Source organism: Bubalus kerabau, chromosome 2 (genome assembly GCF_029407905.1).
Source record: "Bubalus kerabau isolate K-KA32 ecotype Philippines breed swamp buffalo chromosome 2, PCC_UOA_SB_1v2, whole genome shotgun sequence".
Classification (NCBI taxonomy): Eukaryota; Metazoa; Chordata; class Mammalia; order Artiodactyla; family Bovidae; genus Bubalus; species Bubalus kerabau.
In genome coordinates, this window is record NC_073625.1 from 34,146,284 (window position 1) to 34,169,171 (window position 22,888).

At 36.6% G+C, this 22,888-nt stretch overlaps 1 pseudogene; it reads left to right on the forward strand.

Annotated features, from left to right (window-relative positions):
- The first annotated feature begins 2,869 nt into the window (after positions 1-2,869).
- Positions 2,870-22,888, forward strand: part of LOC129644393 (dnaJ homolog subfamily A member 1-like) — a 36,474-nt pseudogene continuing 16,455 nt past the window's right edge.

Consider the following 22,888-nt stretch of genomic DNA (forward strand, 5'->3'; position numbering starts at 1 on the left):
GTATATTTCCCAGAGAAACCTAAGAGCTTGATATTGATGTCAGGAAGGGTGCAGTCAACTTTGTATTTAGTAAATAATTTTGATTTCTTGCCTATTTTGACAGTCCTTCAAAAGTTTTATCCTTTGATTAGAGCCATAAGTGAAAATGCAAGAGAAAGAAGAAAACATTGGGGAAAAAATTACTTCATTTTATTTCTTTGCCAGTGAACTGAAGATATGATTAAGAAATATGCCTACATCCCTCCTTAAGCAGAAAAGTGACAGTAAAACAAATAACTAAGGGGAAAAAAATCAATAACTTTGAAAATATAATTAAATATTTTGTAAGCAATAATCATGAAATGAAAGTCAAGTGACATTTTTGGAAAATCATTTGCAACAAGTGTGCTAACTGGGTTAATAATATCTTCTATATACAAATTCTGAGAGATAAAAATGTTAACACCAAAACAAAACTGGACAAAGAACAAGAGGAGACAAAAAGCAAAGAGATAAAAGGCTAAGAGTTTAACTTCAGTCCGCTTCCAATAAATTAAAAAGTGAACAAGCAAGTTAACATTATCACCAAAATGACTTTTTTTTCAGTTTTCTTTGTTTTTTTAATTGCCTATAAGTCTGAAGTAAGTATCCAGAGACATACATGTCCATATATTACTATGGATGTTTTGAAAGTGGAAAAAAAAATCTCTGTAAAAACTATTCCTTGTAAATGGAAAATGTAGACAGATTTAATACCAGAATCACTAAGATTGAGTGCAGGTCATCTGGACCACAAAATTAGAGGCACATGTCACTGATTTCCATCCACACCTCTTGTTTGTACTAACATTGCTTTCTGCTGCAAGAGATCATGCATGGTGAAAATTTCCAACTCAGTAAGTACCAAAGGATGAGAGAGAAAAGATGATATATTCATTCCAAACTAGAGGTCCTAAAATCAAGGTATCCTTAGCTTAGATATGTTCACCCAACTTGCAGCTCCTGCAAAAGCTTCTAACTTCCTCTCCTATTTTGTTCAAAGAGCCAAGGATGAAGGTTTGGAAGGCTACTTATGTAGAAAGAAAGAGAATCCTATTTTTCCACAGAAAACATTAAGAAATCTTTTATCCTTAAGTACAGACTATAACTGATGGACCTAACAATGGCTTGAAAACCAGGCTTACCTCTGAACCACAAAGGGCTTTTTTAAAGGGAAAACCTTTAATGGTAGCTTCTTTGTCCTGTATTGGTCTCCCTCTAAGATTTTACCAAGTAAAATGAATTTTAAAAATTCAGAGATAACATGATCAAACTTGATATTATAAGAAAAAACAACAAAATTATCAAAGCTATTAAGCAGTTGGCAAATTATTAAAAAAAAAAAAAAAAAACTTCAGGAAATGAATCTATTCTACAGTTAGGTTGACCAATGTGTCTTTGCTGGTCTGGCGATTTCCCAGACTTCCCACTGAAATCCTTGCCTCTCAGGAAGTCACTCTATTCCAGGCAAACCATGACAGTTGGTTACGTTATGACTTGAATCTTAATATAGATTTAGAAAATGATAACCTACCTTGAGACAATGAGAGGCTAATGTTGTTTAGTCACTTCAGTCATGTCCCACTCTTTGCAACCCCAAGGACGGCAGCACACCAGGCTTCCTTGTCCTTCACTATTTCCTGGAGATAACTCACTCATGTCATGTCGATGATGTCATCCAACCACCTCATCCTCTGTCGCCCTTTCTCCTCCTGCCGTCAATCATCACCAGCATCAAGGTCTTTTCCAGTGAGTCCCCTCTTTGCATCAGGTGGCCAGAATACTGCAGACCAGGTTTACCAAGCTTTACTATTTACCAAATAGTATATGATGAAGTGCTTCTCGAAGGGTAAATGGAAATTCTCTATTCGAAGATCATGGCATCTGGTCCCATCACTTCATGGGAAATAGATGGGGAAACAGTGAAAACACTGTCAGACTTTATTTTTGAGGGCTAAAAATCACTGCAGATGGTGACTGCAGCCATGAAATTAAAAGACGCTTACTCCTTGGAAGAAAAGTTATGACCAGCCTAGATAGCATATTGAAAAGCAGAGATATTACTTTGCCAACAAAGGTCCGTCTAGTCAAGGCTAAGGTTTTTCCAGTGGTCATGTATGGGAGAGTTGGACTGTGAAGAAAGCTGGGTGCCGAAGAATTGATGCTTTTGAACTGTGATGTTGGAGAAGACTCTTGAGAGTCCCTTGAACTGCAAGGAGATCCAACCAGTCCATTCTGAAGATCAGCCCTGGGATTTCTTTGGAAGGAATGATGCTAAAGCAGAAACTCCAGTCCTTTGGCCACCTGAGTTGACTCATTGGAAAAGACGCTGATGCTGGGAGGGATTGGGGGCAGGAGGAGAAGGGGACGTCAGAGGATGAGATGGCTGGATGGCATCACTGACTCGATGGACGTGAGTCTGAGTGAACTCCGGGAGTTGGTGATGGACAGGGAGGCCTGGCGTGCTGCTATTCATGGGGTCGCAAAGAGTCGGACACGACTGAGCGACTGAACTGAACTGAACTGAACTGAATACCAAGGCAGACGGGGTTCTTGATTAACGGTTGTCTCATTTAACCAATACATTCACCAGGTCTCTGAGGGAAAGAAGCCATTCAATACACATCTCCCTCTAAAATGAGGGAAAACAAAAACAAAAACTTGAGCTAGAGCATTCCATCTCTTATGGGATTTATTCAGAATCCAACTCTCAACCCAAATAATTCTGGACCTGGAATACTGTTCAAGAATATCTCTATGGTCTTTTTTTTTTCAATATATTTATTTAATAATGTATTGAGACATGTAAATGCATTAAGAGCTAACTGGCACATAAAACATAATAGAGCTCATGGCTATTCCTGATCAAGTATTGTGGTACTTTATCAGCATTTCCAGGATCTTTAAAAAACTATAAAATATTTCTTGGCATACTAAACTATACAGGGACAAAATCTCCTCCCCACTTGGAGTTCTAGGAAGGGAGTTACTGTAGACTTATATTGTGTGACATCAATATCATTTGATTTGAATATTTCTGGATCAATCAAATTTCTTAGTATATGTATTAAAACATCTGATATGACTCTACTGATTGAATATATTAAACTAGTTAAAATAGCTCTATGTAAAAGTATATGTAAATTAATTATAAATATGGGAAAATCCACAAACTTTAAACTACTAAGAAGTATGAAGTAAGGACAGATTTTTAATTAAATTTAAGTGGGACAACTTAACTTTGTCAAATGGAAAGACGTTCTTGTCAAAATTGTAAAAGTTCGACTTTTTCTCCAGATATTTTAGTAACATTCAAATGCACAGATATTTGGATTCACCATGTAGACAAAACATCCTACTGATTACTTGAATTGATTAAATTTATTCATCTCTTTCAGATGACAACACTATGTGGGCAGACTGATTTTCAACAGTTTGTCTAATGACAATCTTGAAAATGAAAAAACTTTTCTGGAATAGATTTTTCTCAAAAGGCGATGCTTCCATCTTCTTGCTTCCACCTTCTTGGGAATCTTCAGATGCTGAAAGTGACCTTCTTTTTTATGTTGTTTAACTGAAAGAAATGATTAAGAGGCTGATACAGAACAGTCTTCCCTGGTTATCTATCTACAGATTTGAGCAGATTTTGGCATGATTTGTTTTTGAAACAAAGAGTAGTAAGATTAAGATTATGGATTATAGTTTTTTTTTAACTATTCAATGACAATTTCCTGATTGTTGAGCACAAATGTGAAAGGGCACTGTTTACTGTCACTGCCTTATATTTATCCCTCATTTTGACATCAATATTTCCAGACTGGACTGCACTGTGACAGTAGTGTTAAATGAGAATTTTAGTATTTAGAAGAAAATTCTAGAACCTCATATTAACAAAAGCATGAAAGATGGCCAGAAGATAACATTCCATGGTGAAGAAGATCAAGAACCAGGATTGGAGACAAAGGATAATATCATTGCTTTAGATCAAAAGGACCATGTTTTTACTTAAGGAGGAGAATACCATCTCATGTGCATGAACTTGCAGCTGGCTGATGTTTTGTGTGGCTTCTAAAAGGCAATTTACCTTTGACGACCAAACCATAGTCATCACTTCTCATCCAGGTCAGATTGTCAAGCATAAACACATCAAGGGTGTGCTAAATGAAGGCATGCTGATTTATCATAGACTATATGAAAAGGGCTGCCTAATCACTGAATTGAGGTTAAACTTTCCCAAGAATGGCTTTCTCTCCCCTGATAAACTCTCTGTGCTAGAAAAACTCCTGAGAAGGAAGTAAAAGAGATTGATGAAACGGACCAAGTAAAACTAGTGGACTTTGATTCAGATCAGGAAAAACAGTGCCATTCAATGGAGAAGCATATGAGGATAATGATCATTCTTGAGGTGGTGTCAGTGTCAGACTTCTTACCAGGACCAGGAGTGAAACTCACCGCTGGCATTTTATCTTTAATAGTAACAGAATGAAGGACTATAATCATCATACTTTCACTACTTGCTATTATTTTAATATTCATATATAGCAGTGTTTTAAAAGTTAAATGAAGAGTATACTTGCATATAAAAGTTTAAAAATACCTCAAAATATTGGATATTTCAAAATACTCAATGGATTGGCCTTAAATGCAAAAAAATAATGTAGAATATTCTATTCTACCAACATTATTAACATTATGTTCTCAAAAAAAAAAAACATTATGTTCTCATACTTCTCAGCATAAGATGTGGTTCCACCTCAAAATAGGGGAAAATATCTTAAATATTCATTGGAAGGACTACTGCTGAAGCTCCAATACTTTGGCTGCCTGATGCAAAGAGCCAATTCATTGGAAAACACCCTGATGCTAAGAAAAAGACAGAAGGTAGAAGGAGAAGAGGGCGGCAGAGGATGAGATGGTTAGACAGCATCACTGACTCAATGGACATGAATTTGAACAAATTCCAGGATATAATGGAGGACAATGGAGCCTGGCCTGCTCCAGTCAATTCATAGAATTACAAAGAGACAGACATAACTTAGTGACTGAACAATATAACAACATCATAAAATACACAAAACATCAAGATATTATTTATCATTTTAATTGTATGATAAATATCCTTTTGTTATGAAGACAGAGTAACTTTCTTCCAAAAAATACTGAGTTGCATCAAAGTGTTTTTTTACACAAGAACTGTACATTTTAGAACTAGGTAAATGAAGGAGATTATGAATTAGTCATTTGCTCCACTTCCACTGGTACCACTCTGCTCCCTCTCTTTCTAATTCCACTGTTGTTCATTTATAGAAATCACTATTTATTATGAGTGCTTGTGATATTAGGAAGCTCCCTCCTTGTTTTGATTGCACATATTTTGGAAGCAAGTCATGCCTTCACTTGAATCCAGCTTCTTTATACATTGTTTTATAGTTGGGTCAAATTGTTATTTAAACCCCACGTTGGATCAGCAACATAATCTGCTGGGAAACACCATACTGGGAGAACAAAGCATTAATATTTATTGAAAAATTTGTAGACAGTGGCCTCAGTTATGTATCTTTGACTATTTCTGAGGTACAAAATATGTTTTACTGATGCGAAAACAAGAACTCTGAGATGAGAGATATTTAGGAACTTGTTCAGAGACACAGTGTCAGGGTTGATATGCAAACCATGATCTATCTGGATTTCAAAAGTCTTTATTACTTTCATTGTATCTCACTAATCTTCATTCTAGGAAGTCCAAGTAGCAAACTGAAATGACAAAAGTTTCTTAATCCTTTAGACTGAGATGGAAGATATTTGAAATTCTTGTCCAATGTGAATGAATGCTTCATGACCCTATTGAACTACAGAATACCATGATTCCCACCCTTGGCCTTTTGCTAATAACTAATGTGACTTTGAACAATTCATTTCATCCTTTTCAAACTTAGTTACACATATATAAAATTTAAAGAAAACTCTTCAAACATGAGACTATCATTACATCTGTGATATATTATTTTATCCTTATTCTAATTCCAAAGTAGAATTTAGTGAAAATGGAAAATGTTAATTGCATTACTTTTCATATTTTTCTCTATTTGGGTACAAAGGGTTATAATTGTTGCCATTTATTGAGTGTCCTGTTATTTGATTCAAAATAATATAAAATTCTAAGTTACTCAAATAAATGTCAAATTGACTATGTACACTTAATATTGAGAGTTACATATCCACAAATGACGAAGATTAAGACTCATGAAACAGTCTCGAATAACTTCCAGAGTGTAATTCAGAGTTTTATAAAGCCACAATCTTCATGTAATGTGCCCACCCTAAACAATGAATAGCTAATTTATAAAATCGATATGTGCTAAGCCCACAAATTAAATCACATTTATCATCGTTCAAGTAAAACTAAAACAGTAATTGTCTTTACCCATATCTCTATTAGAAGCAAATAGAAAATGCTACTGGTCATGGCTAGTACCCTCAGGACACAATAACAGTTGAGATTTACAAAAAAAATAAATAAATAAATTCCAATGTTTTCCATTACTAATTTCTCTGTGCAATTATCATTTGTGCTTTGAATTTAAATTTTCAGATTATATGGAAGTCTCTGAAGTAAAATTTCATAAAAGTTTATATGACTTCTCCTGATGTAGTTACTTATTGTAACAATTTGATAAATCAAACAGAAAGAACATACAGGTAGATAGAAGTTATTTAGCTGGGTGGAGGGCTCACTATTCAACATATTATTATATTCAATTATTCTACTACTCAGTATATTATTAAAACAGAAATATTTTTCACAGAACTAGAACAAATAATTTCATAATTTGTATAGAGATACAAAAAACTTTGAATAGTCAAAGCAATCTTGAGAAAGAAGAATGGAACTGGAGGAATTAACCTGCCTGACTTCAGACTATACTATAAAGTTAGTCATCAAGACAGTATGGTACTGGCAAAAGACAGAAATATATATCAATGGAACAAAATAGAAAGTCCAGAGATAAATCCATGCACCTACGGACACCTTATCTTTGACAAATGAGGCAAAAATATACAATGGAGAAAAGATAATCTCTTTAACAAGTGGTGCTGGGAAAACTGGTCAACCACCTGTAAAAGAATGTAACTAGAACACTTTCTAACATCATACACAAAAATAAACTCAAAATGGATTAAAGAGCTAAATGTAAGACCAGAAACTATAAAACTCTTAGAGGAAAACATAGGCAAAACACCCTCTGACATAAAATACAGCAAGATCATATATGACCCACCTCCCAGAGTAATGGAAATAGAAGCAAAAATGAACAAATGGGACCTAATTAAGCTTAAAAGCTGTTGCACAATGAAGGAAACTATAAGTAAGGTGAAAAGACAGCCTTCAGAGTGGGAGGAAATAATAGCAAATGAAGTAACTGACAAAGAATTAATCACAAAAATATATAAGCAGCTCATGCAGCTCAATAGCAGAAAAATAAATGATCTAATCAAAAATTGAGCCAAAGAACTAAACAGACATTTCTCCAAAGAAGACATACAGATGGCTAACAAACACATGGAAAGATATTCAACAGCACACATTATCAGAGAAATGCAAATCAAAACTACAATGAGGTACCATCTCACACTGGTCAGAATGGCTGCGATCCAAAAGTCTATAAGCAATAAATGCTGGAGAGGGTGTGGAGAAAAAGGAACCCTCTTACACTGTTGGTGGGAATGCAAACTAGTACAGCCACTATGGAGAACAGTGTGGAGATTCCTTAAAAAACTGGAAATAAAAAAAAAAATAAAAAAAAAAAATAAAAAAAACTGGAAATAGAACTGCTGTATGACCCAGCAATCTCACTGCAGGGCATACACACTGAGGAAACCAGAATTGAAAGGGACACGTGTACCCCAGTGTTCATCACAGCACTATTTATAATAGCCAGGACATGGAAGCAACCTAGATGTCCATTGGCAGACAAATGGATAAGAAAGCTGTGGTACATATACACAATGGAATATTACTCAGCTATTAAAAAGAGCACACTTGAATCAGTTCTAATGAGGTGGATAAACTGGAGCCTATTATACGGAGTGAAGTAAGTCAGAAAGAGAAACACCAATACAGTATATTAATGCATATATATGGAATTTAGAAAGATGGTAACAATGACTGTAACAATGACTGTATATGTGAAACAGCAAAAGAGACCCAAATATAAAGAACAAACTTTTGGACTCTGTGGGAGAATGTGAGGGTGGGATGATTTGAGAAAACAGCATTGAAACATGTATATTACCATATGTGAAATAGATGACCAGTCCAAGTTCAATGCATGAAACAGGGCACTCAAAGCCTGTGCATGGGGACAACCCAGAGAGAAGGGATGGGGAGGGAGGTGAGAGGGGGGTTCAGGATGGGGAACATGTGCACCCGTGGCGGATTCATGTCAATGTATGGCAAAACCCACCACAATACTGTAAATTAATTAGCCTCTAATTAAAATAAATTAATTAAAAAAACAAATATAAATGGATAGATTTATTTCTGTGATGAAAATGTGTGATATATCAGGGAAGAATCAATTCTTAAATACTAACCAGCTTGAAATCTACATTTAATTATTTTTGTTTACCTTACAATTTTGAGCTAGGTAAAAGTTAAATGGGAGACTTCCCTGGTGGCTCAGACAGTAAAGCGTCTGCCTACAATGTGGGAGACCCGGGTTCAATCCCTGGGTTGGGAAGATCTCCTGGAGAAAGAAATGGCAACCCACTCCAGTATTCTTGCCTGGAAAATTCTATGGATGGAGGAGCCTGGTGGGCTATAGTCCAAAGGGTCGCAAAGAGTCAGACATGACTGAGCGACTTTACTTTCACTTTCAAAAGTTAAATGAGAAATATGATCTTTTTAAATAGTAGTTCACAATAATGGAATTTTATGTAGCAAAAAAAGGAATAAGCCATTTGTGTAACTATGGTATATTAAAATATGTATCTTCTATTTTGTAAACTGATTAACATGCATAAATTAAAAATTAAAGATACTACATATTATAATCATTGAACACAAATTTAGTATACTATTGACAACTTTAGTCATAGTGTCCAACGTTTAACTCAAATTTGTGATTGGAAAGTAAATGTTCTCTTGAAATAAGAGAGTTATTTTTGTATAGCCCACTAGAATGTGACGCATTTTAACACATAAGTACTTTAGAGATGAGGTTATTGATTGAGGAAAAGTCACAATTTGAGAGCCAGATGTGCTCTGACTCCCCTTTAAAATACATCCTTAATTAATTAAAGAAACATCTAGCTCTTCCTTTGTTTAATTAAGTAGATGGTAATTTAAGTCAGCCCCATAGCATCATATCCAAGGTCTACTCTGTGTAGAGACTCAAGACATTCTTGCTTTATCGTTATCATCAACAATGATAATTTTTTCTACAAATTCTTTACCACCACTATGATCACCATCTAAATTATACCTCTAAAACTCTCATAACTCAAAGACTGTAATGTTAGGAGCAAAACTAAGTTCCTCCAAAGTATAGAGAGAAACCAGGTTTAAATACAATTTTAAACAAGGCAGCATATGCTATTTACTGCTAGGCGATGGCGGCATCATGGGGCATGCAGGAATTGAAGTGAGTGTCACTCAAAGGCAATAAAGGCAGAGTATAGATTCCAAAGTGAAGGGACAGAAATATGAACATCAGTTGACCCTGCGAACCACAGTCCCAGCTGCTACCCAGAAGATATCCTGCAAGTGAGAAGTGAGCTCTCAATGCTACCTGAATTTAAATCAAAAGGAATAGGAAGCAAACTCTCCTTCTGCTTTGAATACAATTCTTTAAAATTAGTACCATGTTCACGGCCATTTATTGTATTTTTATCAAAATGTAATTATCTGCAATATGATTTAATATTTAAGTTTAATATTTAAGTTTAGGAATATATAGTTAACATATAAGGAACCATCCCAAGTTATTCTAGTATTCTGAATCACTTCAAATCTGATATATTTGTAAGTTTTCGATATCTAGGTTTCATGTCCTGATTTGGCAGATGTTTAAAATAGCTGAACCATATGGTCTACTAAAGATAACTTTATCAAATTCAGTATGTAACTCCTCATGTTCCAATATGTCCTACTCAATTATTTAAGTCACAGTGTCTCCTTAATTGTCTACTGGAAGAAAAATATACAACCTTACAATTCACTGGTGTCCAGCAGTTTTGTGGTGACCCATGTACAATTTTGCACAAAATAATGTTTCTGCCATAAGAAAATAATATTCTAGAGATGAAGAAAGACAAGACAAACAAGGAGGACAATAAGTAGATACACTGCATTAGTCTAACTGCATTAGAATAAGATGTTGGTAAAAACAGGAAACAGTGGCTTTGCACTAGTGTCTGAATGCATGATTCCATTTAGCACAATGAGGGAGAAAATAGTTCACAGTTTTGGCTTGGACACTATATGAGATGTCCATAAAACAAACAAGGAAACTGAGTTGTACATACACATCCAAAAACCAGAACAGCAGTCTAGGATGGCTTTAAAATAATAGGAATTATTAACAATTAGGTAGTATTTTAAAACTTGGGAAAGTAGATAACTCCTAACATAGTACAGTTTGAGATAAAGGTAGAAAGGTGGTACAACATGCTGAATCCAGAATTTCAGCCTGCAAAGAATGGGTAGAGGAAAGACAGATAATAATGCTAATGTAAGCAGCCAGCAAAATCTAAAGGATGCCCTGGCTCCATGAAAGTATTTCAAGGGAGAGCAAGTGACTGACTGTTGAAACCTGCTGGAAAGTCTACGTAAATATAATCAGGAAGCTCATGGTAAAGCAAAATTCATTGTTGTTCCTGATGAGAAAAGCTTCAGTGAATTGTTAGGGAAAGAATTCAGTTTGGGGAGGATGGAGAGGTTAATAAAAGAGGAAAAAGGGATACAGAAAATCTAGAATATACTTTTGAAGACAATTCAGGATATAGAGAACAAAGGGGAAGAATTCCTTGAATAAGGTTGGGGGAATGAGATTCACAATATTCAAGAATTCTTAATAGGAAGATGGTAAAAAGATTGGAATAGATGTATGCTTGCATTTAACAATCAACAACTGGGAAAGTGTTGGCTAGTAACTTCCATTTCTCCATCATGTGTGAGGAAAGGGTACCCTGGAGTGAAAGGGATGGGAGGCTTTGTCAAGGATTTTAGGAGAAAGGATGCAACTGGTCATCTCAAAGTGTGGGAAAGGTAAATATGAGAGAAAATAGCATGACTGCAAGAAGTGTTGATTATTCATTTAAGTTTAGTGCTCTGTGAATTCTAAATAAATAATAATTCCTCCAGAACTTAAAGTTAAGTTTGAGGCATGGAGAACCTGTTTTGGACAAAAAAGAACTCTAGTTGCAATCTTGGCATTTCCCTGTGCCTTGCCAAGTACTGTCAGCTCTTACATGCCTACCGATTGCCCTTTACAGATTTGCTATTTTCTAATTCCTTCTGTGTCTTTTTAAAACATGTGTACTTTGTTCTCAGGGCTTCCCTGGTGATTCAAATGGTAAATAATCTGCCAGCAATGCAGGAGACCAAGGTTCAGTCCCAGGGTCAGGAAGATCCCCTGGAAAAGAGAAACAGCTACCCACTCCAGTATTCTTGCCTGAAGAATTCTATGGACAGAGAAGCCCAGTGTACTACACCCCATGGGGTCTCAAAGAGTGGGACATGACTGAGTGAATAACACTTTCACTTTTCACTTTCACTTGTCTCATTTAAACTTGTTAGATCTCAGTAGAAAAAGGAAAAAAATCAGTATGTATGGATCTATAAAGAAACCTCCTGCTGCTAAGTCGCTTCAGTCGTGTCAGACTCTGTGTGATCCCATAGCCGGCAGCCCACCAGGCTCCACCATCCCTGGGATTCTCCAGGCAGGAATACTGGAGTGGGTTGCCATTTCCTTCTCCAATACATGAAAGTGAAAAGTGAAAGTGAAGTCGATCAGCGACCCCATGGACTGCAGCTCACCAGGCCTCCCTGTCTATCACCAACTCCCGGAGTTTACCCAAACTCATGTCCATTGAGTCCATGATGCCATGCAACCATCTCATCCTCTGATGTCCCCTTCTCCTCCCACCCTCAATCTTTCCCAGCATCAGGGTCTTTTCAAATGAGTTAGCTCTTCGCATCAGGTGGCCAAAGTACTTGAGTTTCAGCTTCAACATCCGTCCTTCCAATGAACACCCAGGACTGATCTCCTTTAGGACGGACTGGTTGGATCTGCTTGCAGTCCAAGGGACTCTCAAGAGTCTTCTCCAACACCACAGTTCAAAAGCATCAGTTCTTCTGCACTCAGCTTTCTTTATAACAACTCTCACATCCATATATGACTACTGGAAAAATCATAGCCTTGACTAGATGGACTTTTTTTTTTTTTTTTTTTTTTTTAAATTTTATTTTATTTTTAAACTTTACATAATTGTATTAGTTTTGCCAAATATCAAAATGAATCCAACACAGGTATACATGTGTTCCCCATCCTGAACCCTCCTCCTTCCTCCCTCCCCATACCATCCCTCTGGGTCGTCCCAGTGCACTAGCCCCAAGCATCCAGTATCGTGCATCGAACCTGGACTGGCAACTCGTTTCATACATGATATTTTACATGTTTCAATGCCATTCTCCCAAATCTTCCCACCCTCTCCCTCTCCCACAGAGTCTATAAGACTGTTCTATACATCAGTGTCTCTTTTGCTGTTTCGTACACAGGGTTATTGTTACCATCTTTCTAAATTCCATATATATGCATTAGTATACTGTATTGGTGTTTTTCTTTCTGGCTTACTTCACTCTGTATAATAGGCTCCAGTTTCATCCACCTCATTAGAACTGATTCAAATGTATTCTTTTTAATGGCTGAGTAATACTCCATTGTGTATATGTACCACTGCTTTCTTATCCATTCATCTGTTGATGGACATCTAGGTTGCTTCCATGTCCTGGCTATTATAAACAGTGCTGCGATGAACATTGGGGTACACGTGTCTCTTTCCCTTCTGGTTTCCTCAGTGTGTATGCCCAGCAGTGGGATTGCTGGATCATAAGGCAGTTCTATTTCCAGTTTTTTAAGGAATCTCCACACTGTTCTCCATAGTGGCTGTACTAGTTTGCATTCCCACCAACAGTGTAAGAGGGTTCTCCTTTCTCCACACCCTCTCCAGCATTTATTGCTTGTAGACTTTTGGATCGCAGCCATTCTGACTGGTGTGAAATGGTCGCTCATAGTGGTTTTGATTTGCATTTCTCTGATAATGAGTGATGTTGAGCATCTTTTCATGTGTTTGTTCGCCATCTGTATGTCTTCTTTAGAGAAATGTCTATTTAGTTCTTTGGCCCATTTTTTGATTGGGTCATTTATTTTTCTGGAGTTGAGCTGTAGGAGTTGCTTGTATATTTTTGAGATTAGTTGTTTGTCAGTTGCTTCATTTGCTATTATTTTCTCCCATTCTGAAGGCTGTCTTTTCACCTTGCTAATAGTTTCCTTTGATGTGCAGAAGCTTTTAAGGCTAATTAGGTCCCATTTGTTTATTTTTGCTTTTATTTCCAATATTCTGGGAGGTGGGTCATAGAGGATCCTGCTGTGATGTATGTCCGAGAGTGTTTTGCCTATGTTCTCCTCTAGGAGTTTTATAGTGTCTGGTCTTATGTTTAGATCTTTAATCCATTTTGAGTTTATTTTTGTGTATGGTGTTAGAAAGTGTTCTAGTTTCATTCTTTTACAAGTGGTTGACCAGATTTCCCAGCACCACTTGTTAAAGAGATTGTCTTTAATCCATTGTATATTCTTGCCTCCTTTGTCAAAGATAAGGTGTCCATATGTGCATGGATTTATCTCTGGGCTTTCTATTTTGTTCCATTGATCTATATTTCTGTCTTTGTGCCAGTACCATACTGTCCTGATGACTGTGGCTTTGTAGTAGAGCCTGAAGTCAGGCAGGTTGATTCCTCCAGTTCCATTCTTCTTTCTCAAGATCACTTTGGCTATTCGAGGTTTTTTTGTATTTCCATACAAACTGTGAAATTATTTGTTCTAGCTCTGTGAAGAATACCATTGGTAGCTTGATAGGGATTGCATTGAATCTATAAATTGCTTTGGGTAGTATACTCATTTTCACTATATTGATTCTTCCAATCCATGAACATGGTATATTTCTCCATCTGTTAGTGTCCTCTTTGATTTCTTTCACCAGTGTTTTATAGTTTTCTATATATAGGTCTTTAGTTTCTTTAGGTAGATATATTCCTAAGTATTTTATTCCTTCCGTTGCAATGGTGAATGGAATTGTTTCCTTAATTTCTCTTTCTGTTTTGTCATTATTAGTGTATAGGAATGCAAGGGATTTCTGTGTGTTGATTTTATATCCTGCAACTTTACTATAGTCATTGATTAGTTCTAGTAGTTTTCTGGTGGAGTCTTTAGGGTTTTCTATGTAGAGGATCATGTCATCTGCAAATAGTAAGAGTTTTACTTCTTCTTTTCCAATTTGGATTCCTTTTACTTCTTTTTCTGCTCTGATTGCTGTGGCCAAAACTTCCAAAACTATGTTGAATAGTAATGGTGAAAGTGGGCACCCTTGTCTTGTTGCTGACTTTAGAGGAAGTGCTTTCAATTTTTCACTATTGAGGTTAATGTTTGCTGTGGGTTTGTCATATATAGCTTTTATTATGTTGAGGTATGTTCCTTCTATTCCTGCTTTCTGGAGAGTTTTTATCATAAATGGATGTTGAATTTTGTCAAAGGCTTTCTCTGCATCTATTGAGATAATCATATGGTTTTTATTTTTCAATTTGTTAATGTGGTGTATTACAATGATTGGTTTGCGGATATTGAAGAATCCTTGCATCCCTGGGATGAGATGGACCTTTGTTGGCAAAGTAATGTCTCTGCTTTTTAATGTGCTGCCTAGCTTTGTCATAACTTTCCTTCCAAGGAGTAAGTGTTTTTGTTTTTTTTTTTTAATTTCTTGGCTGAAATCACCATCCGCAGTGATTTTGGAGCCCCAAAAAATAAAGTCTGACACTGTTTCCCATCTATTTCCCATGAAGTAATGGGACCAGATGCCATGATCTTAGTTTTCTGAATGTTGAGCTTTAAGCCAACTTTTTCACTCTCCTCTTTAACTTTCATCAAAAGGCTCTTTAGTTCTTCTTCATGTTCTGCCATAGGGTGGTGTCATCTGCATATCTGAGGTTATTGATATTTCTCCTGGCAATCTTGATTCCAGCTTGTGCTTCCTCCAGCCCAGTGTTTCTCATGATGTACTCTGCATATAAGTTAAATAAGCAGGGTGACAGTATACAGCCTTGACATACTTCTTTTCCTGTTTGGAACCAGTCTGTTGTCCCATGTCCAGTTCTAACTGTTGCTTCCTGACTTGTATACAGATTTCTCAAGAAGCAGGTCAAGTGGTCTGGTATTCCCATCTCTTTTAGAATTTTCCACAGTTTATTGTGATCCACCCAGTCAAAGGTTTTAGCATAGTCAATGAAGCAGAAATAGATATTTTTCTGGAACTCTCTTGCTTTTTGATGATCCAGCAGATGTTGGCAATTTGATATCTGGCACTCTGCCTTTTTTAAACCAGCTTGAACATCTGGAAGCTCACGGTTCATATACTGCTGAAGCCTAGTTTGTAGAATGTTGAGCATTACTTTACTAGCATGTGAGATGAGTGCAGTTGTGCAGTAGTTTGAGCATTCTTTGGGATTGGAATGAAAACTGACCTTTTCCAGTCCCGTGGCCACTGATGAGTTTTCCAAATTTTCTGGCATATTGAGATTGAGTGCAACAACTTAACAGCATCATCTTTTAGAATTTGAAATAGCTCAACTGGGATTCCATCACCTCCATTAGCTTTGTTCATAGTGATGCTTTCTAAGGCCCACTTGACTTCACATTCCAGGATATCTGGCTCTAGGTGAGTGATCACACCATCATGATTACCTGAGTCATGAATATCTTTTTGTATAGTTCTTCTGTGTATTCTTGCCACCTCTTCTTAATATCTTCTGCTTTTGTTAGGTCCATACAATTTCTGTCCTTTATCGAGCCCATCTTTGAATGAAATGTTCCCTTGGTATCTCTAATTTTCATGAAGAGATCTCTAGTTTTCCCATTCTGTTGTTTTCCTCTATTTCTTTGCACTGATCAATGAGGAAGGCTTTTTTATCTCTCCTTGCTTTTCTTTGGAACTCTGCATTCAAATGGGTATATCTTTCTTTTTCTCCTTTGCTTTTCGCTTCTCTTCTTTTCTCAGCTATTTGTAAGGCCTCCTCAGAAAGCCATTTTGTTTTTTTTTTCCATTTCTTTTTCTTGGGGATGGTATTGCTCCCTGTCCCCCATGCAATGCCATGATCCTCCATCCATAGTTCATCAGGCACTTTGTCTATCAGATCTAGGCCCTTAAATCTATTTGTCACTTCCACTTTATACCCATTATTAGGATATGTGTATTCATAGAACCCTATGTGTTAGACTTCACTCTAAAATTAACAACTGTGTAATATGGTGATTATACCTCCCTTTATAATCTCTCACTGAATTCTGGCATCTCCAGGATGGAGTTCATACACCACAGTTTTTCATTAAGGTTTTTATGTTCCCCAGTTATAGCGTCATTCACCCTGATCACCCTTCATGCAACACAGAAAATAAGAATATGCACATCACTTTTAATTATATCATATTAAGAATCATATTAAATATTTTTATTTAAATGTGTACCTGTTCACCTAAGATGTTCATAAATAACTGCATTTCTTTTTCCACTTAGCCTTAAGTCATGGATATTTTCACATGCCACTGGCCTTTCCCCTACACTGAATCTCATGTCTGCTTAGAGTTAACTCCTATGAAATTGTGATGATTTATCTTACACTATACCACTTTGGGGGCACATGCATCACTTTTAACTATGCACTTTTATCAACCATGCTGTGACAACTGCTTTCCCTGAGAAGTTTTAATTCATCTCTGATTGTTTCCTAGAACTTGAGTAACTTGGCAGAGACTTAGGACGATCTTAAACACATTGACAAATTACCATTTCAATACCTTTTACTGGCTAATATTCCCATCAGAACTAAATGAGATTATCTATTTCCTACACCACTATCACCTCATGTTAATATTTTCAAAAAACAACTAATTTCTCATGAAAAAAAGAGCCAACACCATCTACATACACCACTGATCTATCTTTATGACTGAAGAGTGTGGAGTTCAATGCGGGCATCTGTTATGTCTGATGGTTGCATGATTCCATATGCCCAGATTAAAGCATTAAATAAAGATCTAATGTTTGAATAAATAAAAATTCCCTGACGCTTAAGTTTGTAACTACCTATGACACAGCTCCCTCTGATGAGCTGCAGAAACCCAAATCTCAATATATTAGAAGTTAAACTCACGTTAACTTCCCCAACTTTATTAGATCCACAGTCATTCCCAGAGTTACCCATGTCTGAAACTTCAGAGTCATTTTCAGTGTTTCTATCTCAATCTACACTCAATAAGCTACCAATTTGCACAGATTATTCTTCTTCAGTCTGTCCACTGAGTCTCCTTCTGAAGTTCCTTTAGTCTCTTAGTTCTGGTTTTGTTTTCTATCTGAACTGTAGCATTAGTCTCCTAAGAAAGCAGTCCACCATGGACAACTCTTTGTAACCATCCCACAAGCTACACGGGGGTTTCTCAGCACTACTGCAATGGTGGTCTTGGTATTCTTTGTTGTAAGGTTGTCCTTCATATTGCAGGGAGCTTAACAGCACCCCACGTCTCTCTATTCACTAGATGCTATTAGAATATCACCAACCATGATGAGAAATGTCAGTTGTTATTGGTTAGTTGCTAAGTTGTGTCCAAGTCTTTATGATCCCATGGACTGTATGTAGCCCAAAAGGCTCCTCTGTCCATGGGTTTTCCAGGCAAGAATACTGGAGTGGGTAGCCATTCCCATCTCCAGGGGATCTCATGACCCAGGGATCAAACTTGCATTTCTTGCATTGGCAGGCATATTATTTGCCACTGAGTCACCAGGGAAGCCCAGAAATGTCTGTAAATATTATCAAATGATTCCTGTGAGGCCATATTGTCCTCCACATGCCCTCCTGAGGATCACTGACCCATACATTAAAGCTTGCAGGTCTTGTAGGTTTCTTCATTTCCAGGAGACCAAAGTCCACATTTATCATGACATTCAAGTTTCTTGAAATCAAATATCTTTTTTTCTTTTCCCTGCTTCATTGTTTTTATCAGCTCTATTTCTTTCCTATCTTTTCCCTCAAGTCAAGTAGAATATCTTGATATTTCCAGAACATACCATGTGTTCTGTTGTACAAAGAACCTACCCATTATTCAAGATTCATCTCTCCTGCATCATTTTTATGATTCTTTTCCTGATTCTCATGTGCTTCAATAGCTCTCTTACAGCACTTAGTACTTTGTTCTTTATTATTGATATGTGGGCTACTTCTTGAGAGCAAGAATTGCTTTCCATTGATCTTTGTACACCCAATTCTGAGCACAGTGATCAGCCTATGGTGGAGTTCAATAAATACTTAATGAATTCGAAGTGATTGTTTGATTGATTGATTGATTGTTTCAGGTGTATACACTTAAAAACCTCATCACAGCTATAGTAGAGTGTTTGGTTTTTAAGAGAACCGCTGTTAAGTTCTGGAATCATATAAGAGCACCTCACTCTTAATACTTATATGGTATTCTTTGCATATTTGAAAGTATTTTTATATACTATACATAGATATATTTTTCTGATTCAGTCCTTTCATTATTTTATATAAGGGTTGCTGCTGCTGCTAAGTCACTTCAGTCGTGTCCAACTCTGTGCGACCCCATAGATGGCAGCCCACCAGGCTCCCCCGTCCCTGGGATTCTCCAGGCAAGAACACTGGAGTGGGTTGCTATTTCCTTCTCCAATGCATGAAAGTGAAAAGTGAAAGTGAAGTCGCTCAGTTGTGTCCGACTCTTGGCAACGCCATGGACTGCAGCCCACCAGGCTCCTCCATCCATGGGATTTTCCAGGCAAGAGTACTGGAGTGGGGTGCCATAGCCTTCTCTGATATAAGGGTTAACTATACAGAAAACATTGTGACATTTTCACTAACATAAATTATGCCTCACACACATAAAAAGTTCCATTATATACATATTGTATAGTTACATTTTTTCACTAATACGACTCTGGCTATCATGTCTCTGAATTGCCACCTACTCAACCTGGATAATCTTGAGTGATGCAAAATTCCATTTTTTGATTGAACGCATGCAAACTGAACACTTAGCTGACTTATTAACTTCTGCTTAACTGCCTGAGACAATTTAAGAGGCAAGTAGGAAATGAATATAGCTCCAGAAACCCTGAAATATTCCTATTGACTATTCACAAAGAGTAGAAGAGATAATGACGAAGTGCCTCTAAGGCATACCATTGGGTTTCCTTGAAAAGGAAGGAGACTCTTAGAAGCAGTGGGTTGAAGAAACATATCAACAATTATTTCGTGGAGAAAGCCATCAGCCATTATCTGGGTCTGTGCAGAGGTCAACATCGTAACACAGGTGAGGTCACCCTTGAGGCATTTTCCTCACATACCATTATCTGTTAGTGTACACAGTTTAAGGCAGTAGTTTAAAATACTCAATAAGGATTAATAATTTATTAAATTGCCTACATTAGAGAGGTGATAAATGCTGTTATTTTCACATAGTCAATAAAGAGCTACAAGAAGATATTAAATGACTCGATCATTAAAGCAAAATCAAAAAGTAGGGTTTATGTTAGAACAGACAACTTTCAATAATAAGCTCCTTTCTAGAAGTCAGTGATTGCTCTTTAAGCATTTAGCATCTAGGGTGAGATCTAACGGAAAATACACAGACACTGTCTAAATGTAATTAAATTTAAATATTTTGGTGGCAAGAGTCCTGGCCACCAAAAAAACAATGCCATCCATAGTACCGCCTCTTATGTGTAATTAACAGATTAAGTTTATTATCTCTGGTAACAAATAATTATTTTATTGCTTCAAAAAAATTCAGATGTAGAAACAATAATCTGTCTAGTAGAGTGAGAGGAGACACTTGCTCAAAGTCTGATTTTAGTTCAGCTCCCAGCTTGACTGCTGATTAACTGTAACATCTAGAATAGCCACTTTAGGCAGATTTTAGCCATTATACATCCCTACTCCTCTTGTTTCCCCAATTTTGGGTTAAAAGGCAGAAGTCACATAAAGAAGAAAAGAAAAACAGAATCACACAAGTAAGAGAATGTATACATTCTTCTAAATGTCAAAATCTCTTGGGGAAATGGAGCTATGGGAATTTCCTCACCATTCAACCCTAAATTGTAATTGTTTAGATGGTACATGGGTTTTTGAGAGGGGGAAAGGAAGAATTGAACTAGACAGCTTGAAAAAATTAGGTAGATGATAAAATATAAATTTTGCAGGAAATATATTCACCTCCTTTCAGTGACAGAAAATGTAAAAATCATGTGTGAAATTTTTGACATGTCTAACTATGAAAGAACCATGAGTCTCTTTAATCCAAAAAATATATCATACTTGGAATGGCTTACAGGTAACAAAAAAAATGTAAATGATAGAAACAAAACTGATGACATCATTTAGGGTTTAACAATGGAAAAAGACTATTCAAAGAAGCCAGTTTCTATAGGTCAAATCACAATTTCTCATGTGCTGTAATTGCAAATATTAATTCCTGAAAACAACAGAAAATGAACCAAAGAGAACAGCACCCTGGCAATGCAACAGTCAAAGAAAGGTAATGCATTTAAATAAAATCGCACGAATGTGTCCATTTGCATTGTAATTGAAATGGTATTTTGAGGGCTAAGCACAAAATTATCTTAGGTAGAGAATATATACCAAAAAATTTATAATTCTGGTCATAACCTGACAGGCTTTTGAAATACTCAGTGTGAAAAGATGGATGCTTGAAATATGAGAGAAGAATGGAAGGAAGAAAAAGGACTGTCATTTCACTTATCTCTGTAGTTATTTTCCTAATTATTTTATTCCCAATGTTAGCTTAAGTGAAATCCCATTATTCATTATGTAGAACCTTTATCCTTTTAAAAAGGATAAAGGAAATATTTATTTCTAATTCTCAAAATTGCCTTCTATGTTTTTTCTTATATTGTAGACTTAAATGTTAAGAATACCTTTTCAATAAAAAAAAAGTAACTTATCAATGAAGTACAGTTGAAAGTGGGTGAATATAGAAGAGTAATCAACAGGCCTTAGCCATAGGAGAAAAGAAGGGTTTTCAGGCTTTTTTTTTTTTTTTTTTTTTTTAGTACCTTGAAAAGGGATCATACATGACAAGGTACAAATTTCAAAAGTAATTTTGCTGACTCTTTGACAAAGCCCTGTTATGCAATTTTCTTCTGTTGAAAAGAAGAAAAAGTTGAATAGGTAACTGTATTTTTAACTTTAATTTAGGAAGTTCAAAGAGCAAAGTACATGAGACTGCTACATATACTACAAGTATATGAGAGATCATCTTCTTTTATTGCCAAAGGACAGCATTAGGGGTCACTCAATAGCACTGGGCTGTTGATTCTCTCTCTTAAATGAACTGCATGCCGAATTTGGCACAATTGTTTTAGCATTTTAATCCTTGAAGGGTCTCCATGCTTTGTCCCCAACAAAAAACAGGGGACATCTGAGGTTTCTTCTGGGAGCAGCTAAAATGTATTAAGCACCCACTGTGTGCAAAAAACTCTACTGGGCATGTATATATTATATGATGTTTAAGAATTATAAGTGAAGTGAGATTAACTCATTCCACATAGACTAAGGCTCCATGAGATTTAGTAGATGGCATGAGATCATATAAGTCACTGAAGTAAACGGAGGGAGCAAGATTCGAGCTAAGACTACAAGCCCAGTCTTCTCTATGGCATGAACTCTTTTAAGTTAGTATATTTTAGGACTGTTGCATGATTAGGATTTAAGAGTTTCCTGTATTGAGTATGGTTTCCCTCATAGTTCAGCTGGGAAAGAATCTGCCTGCAATGTAGGAGACCCCGGTTTGATCCCTGGATTGGGGAGATCCCCTGGAGAAGGAAAGGCTACCCACTCCAGAATTCTGGCCTGGAGAATTCCATGGACTGGTTGCAAAGAGTCGGATACGACTGAGCGACTTTCATTTTACATTGAGTAACGGACCACTTAACATTATAGATCTTTGCTCCTCATGACTAAATGTGGAAAACTTTTCTGCATTTGAATTCAACTGAACTAAAAGGTCTTCATCAGTCATTACAGTGTGTAGATAAGAAGCCAAGAGCTGACTGGGTTTTGTTTCTGAGCACTTGGACAGCATAGGAACTATCACCAATATAAGTCAGAAAAGGTTTACCATAGATTAAAAGATTCGACCTAAGTTATCAGGACGCCACAACCATATTTAGCTCTGCATGCTGTCAGGCACACAGGGTCATAAGTCACTGTATCCCTAAAGCAACATTTGAAGAAATTAAGTCCCTAGAGGAGCCTGGTGTTCTACAGTCCACAGAGTCTCAAAGAGTTAGATATGACTTAGCAAATAAACAGCAACAATCCTTTATTTCTCTCCTACACAGATTCTGAATCACAACAATATTAGTAACAGTGGCATTCCAGCCTAGTGTGGTGTTTGCTTGTAGCAAGGCAATGCTCACCCACACAGCCCAAAATAAGGGCTGGGAAACACTTCCTTCTGCTAATGGGCTACTTGAATCATCAGACACTGTCCTAATTAATACACTTAGTGCT